The sequence below is a fragment of the Mus caroli genome, unplaced genomic scaffold (genome assembly GCF_978045245.1).
Source record: "Mus caroli unplaced genomic scaffold, Mus_caroli_1 scaffold_11, whole genome shotgun sequence".
NCBI classification, from domain to species: Eukaryota; Metazoa; Chordata; class Mammalia; order Rodentia; family Muridae; genus Mus; species Mus caroli.
The window spans coordinates 69,529,384-69,546,180 of NW_028227266.1; the positions used below are offsets into that span (position 1 = coordinate 69,529,384).

The 16,797-nt window shown below is 45.6% G+C and overlaps 1 protein-coding gene and 1 long non-coding RNA gene across 4 annotated transcripts in view; one reads left to right on the forward strand and one right to left on the reverse strand.

Annotated features, from left to right (window-relative positions):
- Lipc (lipase C, hepatic type) overlaps positions 1-16,797 on the reverse strand; it is a 128,421-nt gene that overhangs the window by 43,586 nt on the left and 68,038 nt on the right. The window lies entirely within an intron of this gene.
- On the forward strand, positions 932-8,867 carry LOC147002062 (uncharacterized). Its single transcript, XR_015048980.1, has 3 exons — positions 932-1,093; positions 4,113-4,249; positions 7,789-8,867. It is a non-coding gene; the product is annotated as an uncharacterized LOC147002062 (long non-coding RNA).

Below are 16,797 nucleotides of genomic sequence, written 5' to 3' on the forward strand. Positions count from 1 at the left end.
TGTATGTATACAGCCTGAACCTTGCTGCATTGGTGAGTCCTAGGCTGCCTTCCGGCACCAACACCTTCAAAGTGGCTAGGATGGGGCGATGGGTGCAGCAGTCATAGATGGAGCAGGCTGAGTTCAGAGATGGGGAGAATAAAGAGGGCTTTTTAGATCATGGCCTGGGCTCTACAGTTCTCCCTTTCCTGCTGCTGAGTTCCCTGGGCAAAACGTTCCCAGACTGGTGGCAAAAAGACAAGTTCCTTTTCTGACATTGTTCCTTTGTGCACAGTGCCAACCTCTTCACTATGCTTTTTCAGATCCGTGGACAGCATTCTCTGGAATCAACCATCCTATGCCTGGCAGTGAGGTTCCTTTAACGACACACTTCCTGTCTGCTCTGCTCCATCATTAACCTCCAAATGAACTAGAATCATCTCCAGAACAGGAGCTCACACTCAAACCAGTTTCGCCCAGATGGAGGCATTCGTTTCTTCCTTCCTATCCTGGGGACGCTTGCTTTCATAGCATTATCTGAGGACTTAAAAATTAATATTATTATTTTGGAGACAGGGTTTTGAGTTTCTCAGTCTAGCTTCAAACTTGCTATATAGCCGAAGATAACCATCAACTTCTAATCCTCCTGCATCTATCTGCCTTAGAGTGTTGGGTTACAGGTTTGCAAGAACACGCCCTATTTATACAGGGCTGGAGCTAGAACCCGGGGCTTTGTTCATGCTAGGCAAGCTCTCTACCCACATAGCCACATGCCAGCTATTTCTGGAAGTACTTTTCAGTTGTTAAACATGGGGGGGGCATGTGGAGTGCTATTTGCTTCTAGTGGGCAAAGGTCTGAGGTTATGCTAAGAACAGGCCTCCCCTTCCACTAAAGAGTTATTATGCAGCCTTGCATCTCAGTCACATTGTTGTTGGGAAACCCTGAGCATGAGTCAACATCAGGAAGTTGGTGTCTGTTTCTTTTCCTGATGCCAAAAGAGAAGAGGCAGGCACGATGAAGGTACTCTCATCCTGGAGTTAGAAGACCTGGGCTCAGGACTCGCTCGCCACTAGCTAGTCATCTGACCTCATTCGAGTTATCCAGTCTTTACAGGTCCGTTTCCTCCTCCTCCTCCTCCTCCTCCTCCTCCTCCTCCTCCTCCTCCTCCTCCTCTTCCGTTGCTGGACGCTGAGGTGCTTGTCACTAAGCCTGCAGGCTTCCTGTCCGGATCTCTTAGGGCTGCCTTCTATATCCTTATTTCATGCGATTTGACAGAAAACAGTGCCTAGGTGGACTGTGTGTAACGGCAGTGGAAGGATCCTTCCAGTCGCATTTCCACTTCCCTATGCGCTACTTCCAGGGTTATATCCCCACTCTTCCATCTGTGTGGGAAGGGAGCTCACCCACAAAGGGTGTTTCCTGAACTGTAGGCAGAACTTCAAATACCCACAATTCCCATAGGCAGCAGTTTTTGATACTGGAACTTTTAGCCTTCAATTTAAATTCTTGTGAGACCTGTAAAAGGGTTTGCTATTTGTGTGTGTGTGTGTGTGTGTGTGTGTGTGTGCCTAGTTACTTAAGAGGTTCAGGGCTTCAGACCCTTCAAGGTGAGGCTATGGGAGGTTTTGATAAGACTAGAGTAACAGAACATTGGTGAGCTTAGCATGCAGCGCTATGCAGTGTAGAGGACAGATCTCTGTAAGAACCAAGAGCCCTGCTGTGCCCAACAGGCAGAAAAGAAAGGGAAGGGAATTGGAGAGATGGCTCAGTGATTAAGAGCACTGGCTGCTTTTGCAGAAGACCAGGGTTTGGTTTCCAGTGCCCACTTGGAAGCTCACTACTTTAAACTGCAGTTTGAGGTGTCCAATGCCCTCTTCTGGTTTCCATGGGCCCTGCATGCATGGGGTGAACATATATACACGAAGGCAAACACTTATATACATAACAGAATAATTGGGGAAGTTTGCTTAGTAAGTAATAAGAATGAGATGAGGCAGAAGGGCAATGACTCAGTGGGCAAAGTGCCCGAGTGCCACACAAGCATTAGGACCTGAATTGGAGTCCCCAGGACCTGAGCACCATGGAACGCATCTGTAACCCAGCACTTGGAGAGCAGAGAGACTCCTGAAGCTTGCTGGGTAGCTCGTCCAGCAGCATCAGTGAACTCCAGGTTCAGTGAGCTCGAGGCCTTGTTTCAAAAGTTAAAGTGGAGAGCAGAGGAGGAAGACATCTGATATTTACCTCCGGCCTCCACACACATGCGAACATACATGTGCGGGCACCCCTGCACACACATGTGTGCACACCATACAGTTGTTGAAGGGAGAATTAGTGATGGATAGTGGTGGCTCTGATAGTTGGCTATCATAAGGCATTCATTATTGAATGGCATAAGTATTGCTGTTTGGAATCTGGGGACAAACTCACCTTAGATGGAAGACTATTCCAGACCCATGGGACAATATCTTAATGGAAATCTCAAGAGGACCAAATTGTTCTTAAGTTACTTGATTTTAGGGGTGGCATTAACCCTTTTTAGTCAGCTGCCCTCTAATTCTACAGTTCAAAACTGTCTCGTAAATGGAGGAATGGTGTTCATATTTATTTTCTCACATATGTAACAGCACAATGTCTCAATAAAAATGTATCTGTGGGATTCTTTTCTGGGTTACCTGTATGTTATGTGGCTTTATGTATGTGTGTGTGTGTGTGTGTGGGGGTGGGTGTATGTGTGTCTTGTCAGGCACTTTGCTTGTGCTATGACTTGGTTTATTTATTTTTTGTTATTTCCCATGCTCGGGAATCATTAAGGATTTTGGGTTTCAGTAGCCTTCTCTATTATTATTATTTATTATTATTATACTTAGACATTTTCAGTCACCTTTTCTTCAATCATATCTCAGTCCCTACCCTTTCTTTTCTAGTTACACAGGGTCTCTTAGGCCTTCTCCCAACACTGTTGGTTTATTCTGCTCTGTGTTTATTCTGCTCTGTGTTTCACTGGATATTTTCTGCTGTGATGGCAGCAGGTCCACCAATCTTCTCTTCTCCTGTGTCCAATCTGTTGTTAACCTGCCCAAATGTCTTGTTTTCTAGGAGCACTACTTAGGTGTTTTAAATTGCTCCCACATTTCTGCTTAGCATCCACACTCTTTCCTGCAGGTTCTTGATCTCAAATAGATGGATCATACTTCTTGGGACTCTTGCCTTGGGTCTGCTGCTCAGTTGGTAGAGAACTTGCCCAACACCAGTGAGGCCCTAAACTCCACGCCCAGCACTACATAAAAGTAGGCCTGGTGGTATATGAAACCACAGAACTTGGGAGGTAGAGGCAGGGGGATTAGAAGTTCAAGATCATTTTTGTCTCCATAAGAAGTTTGAGGTGCCGGGTGTGGTGGCGCACGCCTTTAATCCCAGCACTCGGGAGGCAGAGGCAGGCGGATTTCTGAGTTCGAGGCCAGCCTGGTCTACAAAGTGAGTGCCAGGACAGCCAGGGCTACACAGAGAAACCCTGTCTCGAAAAACCAAAAAAAAAAAAAAAAAAAAAAAAAAAAGAAGTTTGAGGCTAGCCTATGCTACATAATATCTCTTTATGTTCTTGCTCACTAATTCTGTTATTATTATCATTTCTAGTGTTGTTCAAGTTGACTGACCTTTCTTTTAATTGTGGAGTTTTGCCTTCTTTTTTTTTTATGTAATTTCTGTTTAGACACCACACTCTGAATTTTCTCTTCTTGGTGTTGGACATTGTTGAATGTTCTAAATATTATTTCTGGGTACAGTTACTTTACTTGGAAATAATTTGAGCCTTTCAAACTTTGTTATGTGGGACCAGAATGGTTTTAGCATGGGACTCATGGCCCCCGGTCCTGAGGTGATGAGCCTTGTGAATAGTCAGGTCTATCTATTCTCTATCCAGTGTTTCCTCACCCATCTCTACTGGGCTGAAGACTCCAGGAGCACTCTGCACCTCTCTGAAACTCCTTCCTCTGTCAGCGCTGCCTTTCTCCTGTCTCAACTCTTAAGTTTTGCCTCTCTCTCCAAAGGGAGAGGCTGGTGGGCTGGAAACCCCCTTCAGGCAGTGAATTGAAAAAGAATCAGAGTGCTTTGTCTTTATTTCTCATCTCTCAAGGTCGCTGTCCTGTGTTGCTTGTCGCCCGGGGCTTGAAAACATTTCCCAGGAAATAATAAAAGCTGGAAGACTCCCCAGGAACATCTTGAAAGTTCAAACAGAGATGCACAGCAAACCCCACTGCCGTGGAGGCAGCTGTAAGTTGGTCGGTGCTGAGGTGCACTTCTTAAAGCCTCGCTTGGTGCCAGCAAGGCAGGAAATGCGTGGACAGGTGACAAAGAAGATAGACATGCCACATGCATGTGGAAAAGCATTGGGAAGGAGAGGGACGAGATACTGGCGAGCCTACAGCAATGCCAGCCGCTCTACAGAAAGGGCCCACAGCACCTGACATATTTTATTCCCCCTTGGGGCCACCTCCTCATGCTATCTTTCTGCAGCTTAGTGATTGACACCCAAAGCCTCAAACTTCAGGTATTCTTGATCCCATTCCTCCCTTGTCAAACTTTCAACGCCTGTTCATTTTTGTCTCCAAAATATCTCCCAGTTTAACCCTACCTCGCCATTCTTATTCAGACCTCACTCAGAATCTCCCAGAAACCCACTATTTGACACTCAGAAAGGTACATTGCCCATCTGGCTCTGAATTTCCCTTTATGGACTGTATTTATATAGTACATATAGATCACTTTTACTTCACACCAATAAAGTTTGATTCTGATGAAGGTCTACCCAGAGAGGTGCATGTTAAAGGTATGAGTGTGTCCTGACACCATAGCTAGTGTTCAGTATTTGCTGGGTGAATGAGAGATTTAAAGAGAAAGGGTTAGAAAGATGGCTCTGCAGTTAAGAACACCTTTTATACTTTCAGAAGACCTGGGTTTGATTCCCAGCTCCCACACGGTGGCTCACTCTAGTTCTAGGGAATGCCTTCGGCTGCCCTCCACAGACACATTCACACATAAAATAAAGTTAATACAATTTTAAACTAGGAAACCCATAAGAACCTGTATCTTTCAATAGTTAGGTCCCACCAAACACATACATCTCAGCCTCAAGTGTTGCTTCCTGTTTAAATTTGCATTTTGTTACAGAGACTTTAGAAAGGAATACACAGTGGGTGTTTGTCCATTAACTTCTTTTATTTACTGAGCCGATAGTTGCCCTTCCTACCTCTCTGTCTTACTCTCTTGTTCTTGAAGTGAGGGCAAATTGGAGCAGAATGTAACACTTGTTGAAACAATAGGAAACTCCATTTCTAGTGCTGGGTTGAAGCTCAGTTGGTAGAGCACTTCCTAACATGGATGGAGCCCTGGGTTCTATCCCCAGCACCACATAAACCTGGGCACCGTGGCTCACATGTGAAATTGAAGCACCTAAGAGGCAGAGGGATCAGAAGTTCGAGGTCATTCTTGGCCACTTAAAGAGTTTAAAGCCAGTCTTTGCCACAGAAGACCTGGTCTCAGAGAAACCAAAACCAAAAAGCAACCAACCAACCCACAAATGAACAAGCAACTCAACTAACTAACTAACTAACTAACTAACTAACTAACTAACTAACTAACTAACTAACTAACCAGGTGTCAAGGAAACACTTCTTGTAGCATCAACACTATTTCTACTACTAATATTTTCAGTTTTGTGGAAGCTCCTCATAATTGTTTTAGTTTTAGGTCTTTTCTTTTCTTTTTTTCTATCTTTTTTGTTTGAGACAGGGTCTCACTATGTAGCCCGGCTGACCTAGAACTTGATATGTAAGGCCAGACTGGCCTTAAACTCAGAGATCTACCTGCCCCTGCCTCCAAAGTGCTGGATCTAAAAGCGTTCTCTATCACCCAGCCTCTTACTTGTTTTATTGAAATTTGTATTATTTACAGTACAACCAAATGGAGGCCACCCAGCTTTAACAGGTCCACAGCAGCAGCGGCTCAGAAGGCTAAGCCGCTTGTTCCAACCACAAACAGGCGCCACACTCTCTGTGTTCCGCTGGTAGCCGGGCCACTCGGACAAGCATGTTTGCTAAGCCCCTCTGTTATTCTTCTCTCCTCTGCCTCTTTCCCATAACAACATCTGATTGCTTCACTCACCCTCTCCCAGTCTGTCACCAGCTTGTCACAGACTTGATTGAAACGCTACTAATTTAGCACGATGACTTTCTGGCAGGGTGAGGTTGGCAAAGCCAGAGGAGATGTTTGTTTACCCAGAAGAAAATGACTCGGAGGTTTGGAAACAGAAAGCCCCACCTGCCACACCCTAGAGCCATGAGGCTTTGCCTAGGGTAGGGATTCCGGGAGGATCCCAGCGCAGAGGCCGCTGTGGGCAGAGCCAAGGCTGAGGCTCCAGCTGCCTTGGGGGTCTTTCTGGGTTCTTAACTCCAGGAGAGAGAAATAAGGGGGTTTCTTTCCGAGGACTGCTTTACTAGAGAACCTTATTCTTTTCTTGTTTTCAAACAAGGCTCATGCTAACTGCAGTTGGTTTTTGAGTCCTCGGTTCTCTTTTCCGTTTATCGACTTCCTTTTCCTTTTCTTTCCTCACCTTTGGTTTTTAGCACTTCCCTCCATTGTTCTGAGGACTATTTGTTTTTTCTGGGGGTTAGCCATCTAATAGGAGTCAGGGCAAAAGAGGCCAGCTCTGAGTGAGCCCTGCCTCCTAGGGAGCCCAGGATCCACTTTGAAGATTGTTGAGACTATTTGTATTAATAACACTTGTTCTAGTATTGTTCCTCATTTCTGATCATCAAAGAGCTCAGAAAGGTTGAAGCCCGCACAGTCTCTGCCAGCTTGTCCTTGGGAGCAAGTGTCTAGAACAGGGTTGATCTAAAATTGTTTTCTCAGTGAAGTGGGCGGGCTACAGATTCACATCAAGGGAGTGTCAGCTTGCAAAACAGCTTCTTGGCAGAAAGGGATGTGGGATTTCAGAGAAACTGTAATCTATTCAGTGCTGGTTAAATGAACTCCTTGATTCTGAGTGTGATGTGTGGAACCTGGGTCCGTGCCCAATGAACAATTGCGCTCCTCCGTAGCAGGGGGCTGCAGAAAGTGGAACAGCCTTTGAGATGGGAATTTAGCTTTTCCCATGATGCTTTGCGTTTCCCTTTCTCCATATTTTTATTCTATTTAATTTAATGTTTGGTGTTTTGCTTGCCTTAAAGGAGCTGAAAGGTGGAGTGTTGTTCCACGTTCTGGGGTGTGTGTAAAATGACCCTCACTGTGGCAGGTCATCTTGTCAAGACTGCCTAGCTTCCTTACATTGACCATAAGGACAGGGACCAGGATTTCATCTTCCTTCCCCCTGCTTGTGGCCTCCAGTATATACTCAGAGCCAGAGAGTAGGATGCTTCTCCTGCAGCTGGGTCTCCAACACCATAAAGAGGCCACTTTAAGATGGGTGCCACAAGTCTGGGACTCCATAAAAAGTCTGGTCACCTTAAAAGATAGGGACCTAGAGATGTCATTTCCCTGGCTTTGATCCCTGTGAGATTCCCAAACAGATTGGCACACCCAGTTTGCCCTGGTCATTCCCTCCTAACATAGCGTGTTTTTTTTTAACTTGTGTCCTGGCTTCTGACTCTTTTAGAAAGCAAATAAAACAAGGCAAAACGTAACACTAAAAACCATCTAGTTTTAAACCTTAATTTCAAAAGGACTAAAGATTTATTGTGGAAAACTTTTAAAATGGGGGAGAAAACCTTCCTTAAAATATAAGGAGAAATAACCAAACTTATCCTTGGACATAGAACTACCGGAGGATCCGGCAATGCCTCTCCTGGGCATATATCCAGAAGATGTGCCAACCGGTAATAAGGACACAGGCTCTACTATGTTCACAGCAGCCCTATTTATAATAGCCAAAAGCTGGAAGAACCCAGATGTCCCTCAACAGAGGAATGGATACAGAAAATGTGGTACATTTACACAATGGAGTACTACTCAGCTCTTAAAAACAATGAATTTATGAAATTCTTGGGCAAATGATATCTGGAGAATATCATCCTGAATGAGGTAACCCAATCACAAAAGAAGTCACTTGATATGCACTCACTGATAAGTGGATATTAGCCCAGAAACCTAGAATACCCAAGATACAACTTCTAAAACACAAGAAAATCAAGAAGGAAGACCAACTCGTGGATATTTCATTCCTCCCTAGAATAGGGAATAAAATATCCATGGAAGGAGTTGCAGAGACAAAGTTTGGAGCTAAGATGAAAGGATGGACCATCCAGAGACTGCCCCACCCCGGGGGGTCCATCCCATAATCAGCCACCAAACGCAGACACTATTGCATACGCCAGTAAGATTTTGCTGAAAGGACCCTGATATAGCTGTCTCTTGTGAGGCTTTGCCAGTGCCTGGCAAATACAGAAGTGGATGCTCACAGTCATCTATAGGATGGGACACAAGGGCCCCCAATATAGGAGCTAGAGAAAGTACCCAAGAGCTGAAGGGGTCTGCAACCTTATAGGTGGAACAATACGAACTAATCAGTACCCCCAGAGCTCATGTCTCTAGTTGCATATGTAGCAGAAGATGGCCTAGTTGGCCATCATTGGGAAGAGAGGCCCCTTGGTCTAGCAAACTTTATATGCCCCAGTACAGGGGAACGCCATGGCCAAGAAGTGGGAGTGAGTGGTAGGGAATGGGGCAGGGGGAGGTTATAGGGGACTTTTGGGATAGCATTTGAAATGTAAATGAAGAAAATATCTAATAAAAAATGTGGGGAAAATTATCTTCAATCTCACAGTCCAAGAAAAATCATTATTAATAATTTCTTCCCAGTTTAAAAAGGTACAGAGTGTGGTGGGCACATCTTTAATTCCAGGACTCAGAGTGTTTACTGCTTTTGTGGGGGACCTGGATTGGGATACTAGTAACTACATCAGGTGGCTTACAAGTGTCTATGACTCCAGTTTCAGAAGATGCCTTCTGGCCTTCTCAGTCACCTGCACACACATGCATACAGGTGCATGCAGCTACACACACACACACACACACACACACACCAGTTAAAAACTAAAAGATGTATGTGTTATATGACCTTCAGTGTACGTGTATGTATTTAGATTAGAATTTTGATTTTGAATGTATACTGGCTTGGATACTTCTTGACATCACCTTTTTGTGAAGGCCTCAGGGACTGTCCATGTAACTATTGCAGTAACTTAAGCTACAAGCATTGTGACCAAATGTAAAAAAACCCTGATGTAATCCTCCCCATCCCCTCTTGTTTTGTCTTGCTATGCAGCCTATACTGGGCCCAAACTCATGGTCCACCTGCCTCAGCCACCTGGATGCTCAAATTACCATGTTCATTGGATCATAAACCTTTCTCTACATCCCAGAATAATATGTTTCTGGAGGCCTTCCTGGGAGTGGGGTTTTTAGATGATCTGGACTTGTAAATCATTCAATATATAATGTTGGCTGTCTGTTGTCTCTAATCTATCCTTAACTAAAGAAGTGATGCCCTTGTCCTTCTGGATACATGGGTCCTGTCAGCTAGACCACTATCTCTCATACCAGAGCCTGCCTGTGACCCAGCTCCTGGGGCCATGATGCTTATCATTCACTATTGAGCAGCATCTACCCTGATGCCTGAAGACCACCCATGGTAGACCCCCCCCCATTGAATCATTGCTCCCATTGCTTTGAAGCAGGGTCTGGCCTAGGAAAGCTACAGTTATGTAATCTCCTTTCCCCAGTGGGGGAAGGGAAAACAGATAAGGAATAGAGGAGAAGACTGAAGGATACATCATAATTATGCCAGATCACAGATGACCACTTAATTTCCATTTTGTCCCATTTCCTGTAAGGCAGAGGAAATTTGTGGAGCCTGGAGCTTTGGGGTCTAGTGTTGACTCAGTTACTGGCTCAGTGACCTTGGGGAGTCTCTGAAGCTATCCGTGCCCCAGATGAATTCAGTGATAATGCCTCCCAGGTGTGGCTATTGAGAAGAAGAAATGAGGTGTGGCCTGCCAGAGCTGGTACACTGAAGTACAGCTCATGTGTTGCTTAGCAACGGGGATATGAACCGAGCAACGGCATCATTAGGTGATTCTTCAGTGTGGACAGAGCTCCTGGACACATAGATTGCAGTAGAGCCTACTGTGTGTGTGTGTGTGTGTGTTTTCCCAAAGCCATGATGCACAAAACAAGTTAAGATTAAATCCCACCAAGAAAAGTGATGCAATCAAGAGGCCCAGTGAACAGGAAGTATGAGAGATTCTGCCTGTTCGACGTGGCTTTGTTTTTTAGCACTTTTTTTTCCCCATAAATAGAAGTATACTAGGAACAATAAAAATATGGCTTAGCAAACAAACAAAGCAGTCATGAGGTCGTGTATCATCATTATTGAGTGGGGGGGGGGGGTCTAGGTGCTCTCTGACTGCCAACACAGCAGATCTGTTTACTCCAGCAGCACCACAGACACAGCACACAGTGAGTAGTGTGCATCATGTCACTAGGCTCCAGTGCAGTCTCCACTGCCACTGTGGTGTGTGAGGTCCGCTGCTGGCACAAGTGTTCTTATGCCACGCATGTCAGAGGACGGGCGGTTACCCACGCCTCCTGCAGGGACGCACGTCCTTTGTCTGGATAGGTCTCTCCTACTGTGTTTCAGAATGGCACCTCTGAGCTTGCATCCACTTGCTGCAGGTCATCAGAAACAGGGCACAGGGTTAAATGGCTGGGGCAGTGTTGTGTACCTGTAGTCCTAGTATTCAGGAGGTTGAGGCAAGTGGATCCCCACAATCAAGAAATCTGAGATTCATCTGGGCAACAAAGTGAGACCCTGGCTCGAAAACCAAAAGTAAAACAACAATGATAGGAAGCAAACCACACTGGGGGCTGGTTCAGTGATTCAAGTGCTTGCCGAGGATCAGTGTTTGGATCCCCAGAACCTAAGTAAGTAAATGTCCTGTGACCACGATGGCACACCTGGAATTCCAGCCTGGGCAAGTGGAGGCAGGGGATCTCTAGAGCCAGCTGGCTAAGGGAGAAGATCAATTGAGGATTTTTCTCAGTCTCACATACATGTGTCCACTATATGTACACACACACACACACACACACACACACACACACACACGCCATAGGAAAATGAGAAAAATAGCAACAAACACTGGACTAAAGGGCAGATATTCAGTGCACCGTCATCACTGAAAACTTTGAGGGGTCTGGGAAGGCAGAGGTGATTTCAAGCAGTCACCCAGGAGCCTGATGATCTCAGCCAAGTCATTTACCTAAAAGATTGACTCAGCCTCAGTTTCCTCTTTCCTGAAGGGGAGTGTGAGTGAGGAGTGTGAGTGGGGATTCTGCACTCTGGAGGGCATGGCCAGGCCTCCTACAAAGGCAGGAGAAGGGAGAAATCCAAGCAATCAGTTACTTTTCAGTTGCTGTGAGAGAGCAACGTAATCAGGACAGCGTATAGAAGGAAGAGTCTGTTTCTGCTTAAGGTTCCAGCGGGGTTAGAGGCCATCAGATCAGGGAGGCGCGGCAGGCAGCAGGAGCAGGAAGCTGAGAAATCACACCTTTAACTGAAAAAAAAAAAAAAAAAAACAAAAAAAACCCAGCAAGCCTAGCTAGCAAGCTAGGGCAAAGGTCAAGGCCTTGGAGTCTCAAATCCCACCTCCAGTGACTAACTTCCTCTGGCAAGGCCAAACCTCAATCTTCTGAAACAGTTTCATCAACTGAGGACTAGGGGTTTAAATATCGAAGCTGGCGGGGGACATTTCTCATTCAGCTCTCTACAGGAATCAATGGGATAAAAGCTATCATGTGCCAACTGTGCACCCAGCACCCTGCAAAGCGTGCTCCATTCAGTCACGGGATAAACTCTAACCGATCTGCGAGCTGTGCACATGCTTTTGTTTTTCTTTGTAACAACGTACTATGTTCTGAGCTAATTGCTAGGAATAGGAGGGGGGCTTATGGACATGCAGCAGAATTCTCTGTTAAATAAGAGTCGCATGAAACCTGTTATCCAAGTGTGGGGTGTAGGGAGAGCTCTCTTTTCTACCATATTTCCACACAGTGAACTGAAGAAGCTGATGTTGGGTTTTCTCTGGGTGGGACAATGGGGAGTGGTCTAGAGAAAGCTGTGGGGTCAGGGGTAGGTGTTTATTTATCTCCCTCTGGTGAGAATGTGGCCAGGGGAGGATTGAGCTTTCCTGGGAAAAGGGTTTGCTGGGCTTTAGGAGCTGTAGAAAAAGACTAGAGTGGGCTCCTAGCTGGATAGTGAAGACCTGGTGTAATACTCAAAGGGAGGGTCACGTGTTCTTCAAATATCCACGTGGGGCTGGAATTGTGCGCACAGTCAGCCGGCACATCTTTGTGACTCTTGGCTGTTGCTGATTTGGCTGGGAAAAAATTTGGAGAGCCAGCAAAAGCTCTGGCTGGGAAGCTGCAGACGGCTGTGAGCCAAGGGGAGTGGCCCTTGTCCTCCATACAGCAGGATGGTGTGGTTGATGGAGGCAGAGCAAGGTTGGAAGGCAGATATAATCAAGTACCCATTCAATGATGGCTGCTAAGTGCCAGGCGTGCTGCACGGTGATTTCACCCAATCCTCCATGACCTTACGGAGAAAGCACCAATGCTTCATGATAATAGGTAGTTGAATGAAGGGTTGGATGTGCTCAGCATTCCGTAGCCAGCCAGCCAGGAAGAGAAGCAGGATTCAGACTCAAGCCTGTCTGATTCCACTAGAACCTGGAGGTGGGAGCTTCACATTGTAGCGCCCTTAGGTCTAGCTGAGTCTGGGGCGGATTCCTCAGTTGGTGAGCTAGCCAGGAATCTTCTAGCTCCTTATTTTTCTCTTCTTGTTCCAAGCTGGCTATTTCACTCCTTCTTATTACCAATTGCTGAGATTGGGTTCTCACAGATCTTCTTGCAAATACGCTACTAAGAATGTGTAGCGAGTGGGTAACATGGTGGGGTGAGAGCTGGTGTGTTATTCAGGGTCTCCGTCAGCTACAGGGAGCCACCTCATTAATCTAGGTGGTGATTAAAGGTCTGGTCACCTCAGCTCAGTGTGGGACAGTCCTTCCGGTTCTATGAGGTCTGGATCTTGTAGTGCAGGCTTTGGACGCTGCTGGTTGGCTCATCCCTCTGTTCGACTTCTGATGGTTCATTTCTCCTGCATAAACCGCCTTCCCCTACCTTCTGTCTTGATCCCTGCCTCCTGGGGACATGGACTGCACCGTGCATTAAAGAAGAGCTATGGGATGGTGAAGTGTTTGCTTAGCCAGCCTGAGGATTCATATTCAGATCTCCAGCACTCATAGAAAAAGCCGAGCATGGCGGCACAGGGGAGGTAGGGACAAGTGGATCCCTGGAATCTCTGGCCAGCCAGTCCAGCTGAATCGGTGAGGTCCATGTTCCAGGAGAGAGCGTGTCTCAAAAAAATAAGCTAGAAGATCCCTGACTTCAACCTCTGGCTTCCACATGCATGCGTGCCCAAGCACTCACGCACACACTCATACAAACACACAGACACACAGACACACAAACACACACACACACACAGATGATTTTGAAGTAGTGTGAATACAAATGAGGTCAAACATGTGTAACTGCTTTATTGGAATTTTCTGCCCTGTGTTGTAACTGAACACTAAAGGTTAAAGGTTAAGTGTTAAAGGTTAGGGGGAGGTATTTTCCCATTCACTTTCATGATCTTCTCTGAGATCTATCCATAGACACCCAAAAGGTTCATGTCTGCCTCTGATGTCAGGAATTCCTGATTTCCAGAAAGTCTGAAAGATTAAAAAAAAAAAAAAGAGGTAACTCCGATGGCTGGTCCGTCCAAAGGCATAGAATGGTGGGAAGAGGCAGCGCCCACAGCCATGACAGGTTGGCCAGCTCTAGTAAACTAAGGGAGGGGCCCAGGTTAACTTTCAGATAAACAGAGATTTAACTTGGGAAACACTTGTGCAAAAATTTATTTGTTAGCTGAATGGTGGTGGTTGGCTCACGCCTTTAATCCTAGCACTTGGGAAGCAGAGGCTGGAGGATCTCTGAGTTTGAGGCCAGCCTGGTCTCTGGAGTGAGTTCCAGGACAGCCAGGACTATACAGGGAAACCTTGCCTCAAAACAAGCAAACAACAACAACAACAAATTACTTGCATATCCCTTTAATGGGGGCAGCAAGGGATTGATGACAGGACAGACTCACAGACACACTGACACAGAAAAGCTGGGGTCAGGTGAGTCAAGCACACTCTGATAGAGTTGAATCAACCACTGCACCAACCAGGACCTTAGCACTTTTATTACATACAGCCCCCTGGTGAGGAGTTAGCTAGTCCTGGTAGGAGGTCTCCAGGCAGCAGTCTGAGGCTGTAAGCAAGAAGAAACTGCAGTTGCCAAAATTCGAACACACTGACCAATCAATGGTAAGCACATTTGAACCAGGATGAGGAGGCTTTGCCATTTTCCCACAGGTCTGAGGCCTTGATTCCTGACATGGCCTTCTCATGTCAAACAACACACATTTGCTCAGGACTTCAGTTGCTCCCTACACGTAGAGAGCAAAATTATTCATTGGTTTGAAGGACTAAATGGCATTCTGGCCCAATGTGTGCTGATAGAGGATGTGAGGATGGGGCACAAGACAGCTCCAGACGACAACAACAACAACAACAACAATAACATCTGAGGGGCATGGGATTTGCCACTTTCCTCCGTATGCCAAGTTGACAGCGGCGATCACAGTTGGTGATCTCAATGGAACTTGTTATTATCAGAGTACTCGGAGTGTTTTTGAGTTCACATACATCTCCAGAATGAGGCTTATAAAATGTTTTATGAAATATAACTTTTCTTAAAAGATTTCCCATGTGTTGACAAAGTAGCTTTGGCCAGAACTGGTATATACCTCATGGGTATGCCATTTGCTTTTCTTGGCAAACCCTGGCTTTACAACCAGTGAGAAAATCCTTCTAGAAAAATCTTAGCTACCTCAGGCTCCTTGCAATATCAGTTTTCTTTGCTAGCTTGGGATGTTTCATCGACTCATTGTAAGGCTGGCTCCTCCTTGGCTTTACCTTCTCGAAGAGACCTATCCTGACACCTCTGTATTCATTAGTCCCCTGTCTGTCGTCTGTCTCTTTCCCTCCCTCTCCTGACCCCCTTGTGCACATGCATGTATTATCTGAACTTTAGTTTTTTGTGGGTAGGGTCTCTCACTCAATCTGACACCCATTGGCTAGTCTATGAACTCTGGAGAGCTTCCTGTCTCCACCCCTCTAGCACTTGGGTCTCAGATAGGTGTCACCACACCCAGAATTTTTTTTTTTTTTTAATTTTAACATGAGTGCTAGGGATTTGAAGTCCTCAAGCTTGTGTGACAGGTATTTTATTGACGTTGCCAGCCCTCCTGCCCACAATTATGGTTATTATTCCTCTTCATGGAATCTTGTTTGATGCTTTTTTTTTCCCGTTTTTGTTTTGTTTTACGATACTTCCAGGACCTGCAATGATTTCATGTTCTGCCTTCTTGCTTATTACAGTATTTCTCAGAATCTAATATACCCTAGATAGCACACTACACCATTGCTATCTATTCTACCGAAAAAGAAAAGGAAAGCCACAAATTAAGCAGCGACCATGAGGCCTTAATGATAGGTTGGCGCCATGCATGGGTGGGTTGCAGTGACCCTCACTGTCTGGAGAATCTGTTCATTTCCTGTAAGTGTCTCCTAACCACCAGAAGCCTTGCTCAGAGCATGATGGACAATCCCTTTACACACGCACCAATGAGCTCAGCCTATGGTGTGATTATCTTTTCATAAAACACTCCTTTGTTACTTTATAGGAAAATACAAGATGACAGCCACCCCTGCAATGATCAGATTTATAACTTCCCTTTGTCTCTGGCTGTTTGTGTGCAAATCAGAGGTGGTCTTTTCAGAAACACTGGGTCTGGCAATTAAGCTTAACTTATTGAGCCAGCAAAATGGTTCAGCTGGTAAAGGGTGCTCACTGTCGAGCCCGACAACCCTGAGTTCAGTCCCTAACCTACATGGCAGAAGGGGAATACTGACTACCAAGAGTTCTGCTCTCCTCTGACCTCTGCCCACCCCGTGCCACAAGTGCATTCAGAGATAAATAAATAAGTGTAAAAAAATGACATGCTACAGAAAAATGATCAACTCAATTGAAATGACAGCCAATGAGCACTTTTGACTGATGTTGCCACCAAGGCCTAAGAACATATACAAGATGCATTCCACTTGAAAGATATTAAACATGAACAAAGACAAGCCGAGGAGCTGAGGAGGCAGGGTTTCTGTGTTTTATATGAAGAAGCTGAGACCTCTCACTTGGGCTGGTGTGTGCCCAGCACCTCATACATTCAGAGGGAACTCAGCACACACGTTCAATGAGTGTAGGAGTTAACTATGATCGTGCGTGTGGGCATTTCATTAGCTATGATTAGAGTTGATTAGAGTATTGTGGAAATAAAATAATGCATGGAGAGCTTCTGCTATTTCTTACTTTTTTCATATATTCATTTATTTATATTAAATGTGTGTGTATGTGTGTGTGTGTGTGTGTGCCTAAGTGCATGTATATGTAGCACATGTGTGCAGTGCCTGAGGAACCCAGAACCCCTGGAGCTGGAGTTAGAGGTGGTTGTAAGCCTCCTAACACGGATGCTGTGACTAGAACTCCCATCCTCCAGTCAGATGGGCCTCGTAACCAAGAGCAGTCAGCAAGTACTCTCAGCCAAAAAGTCATCTCTCTAG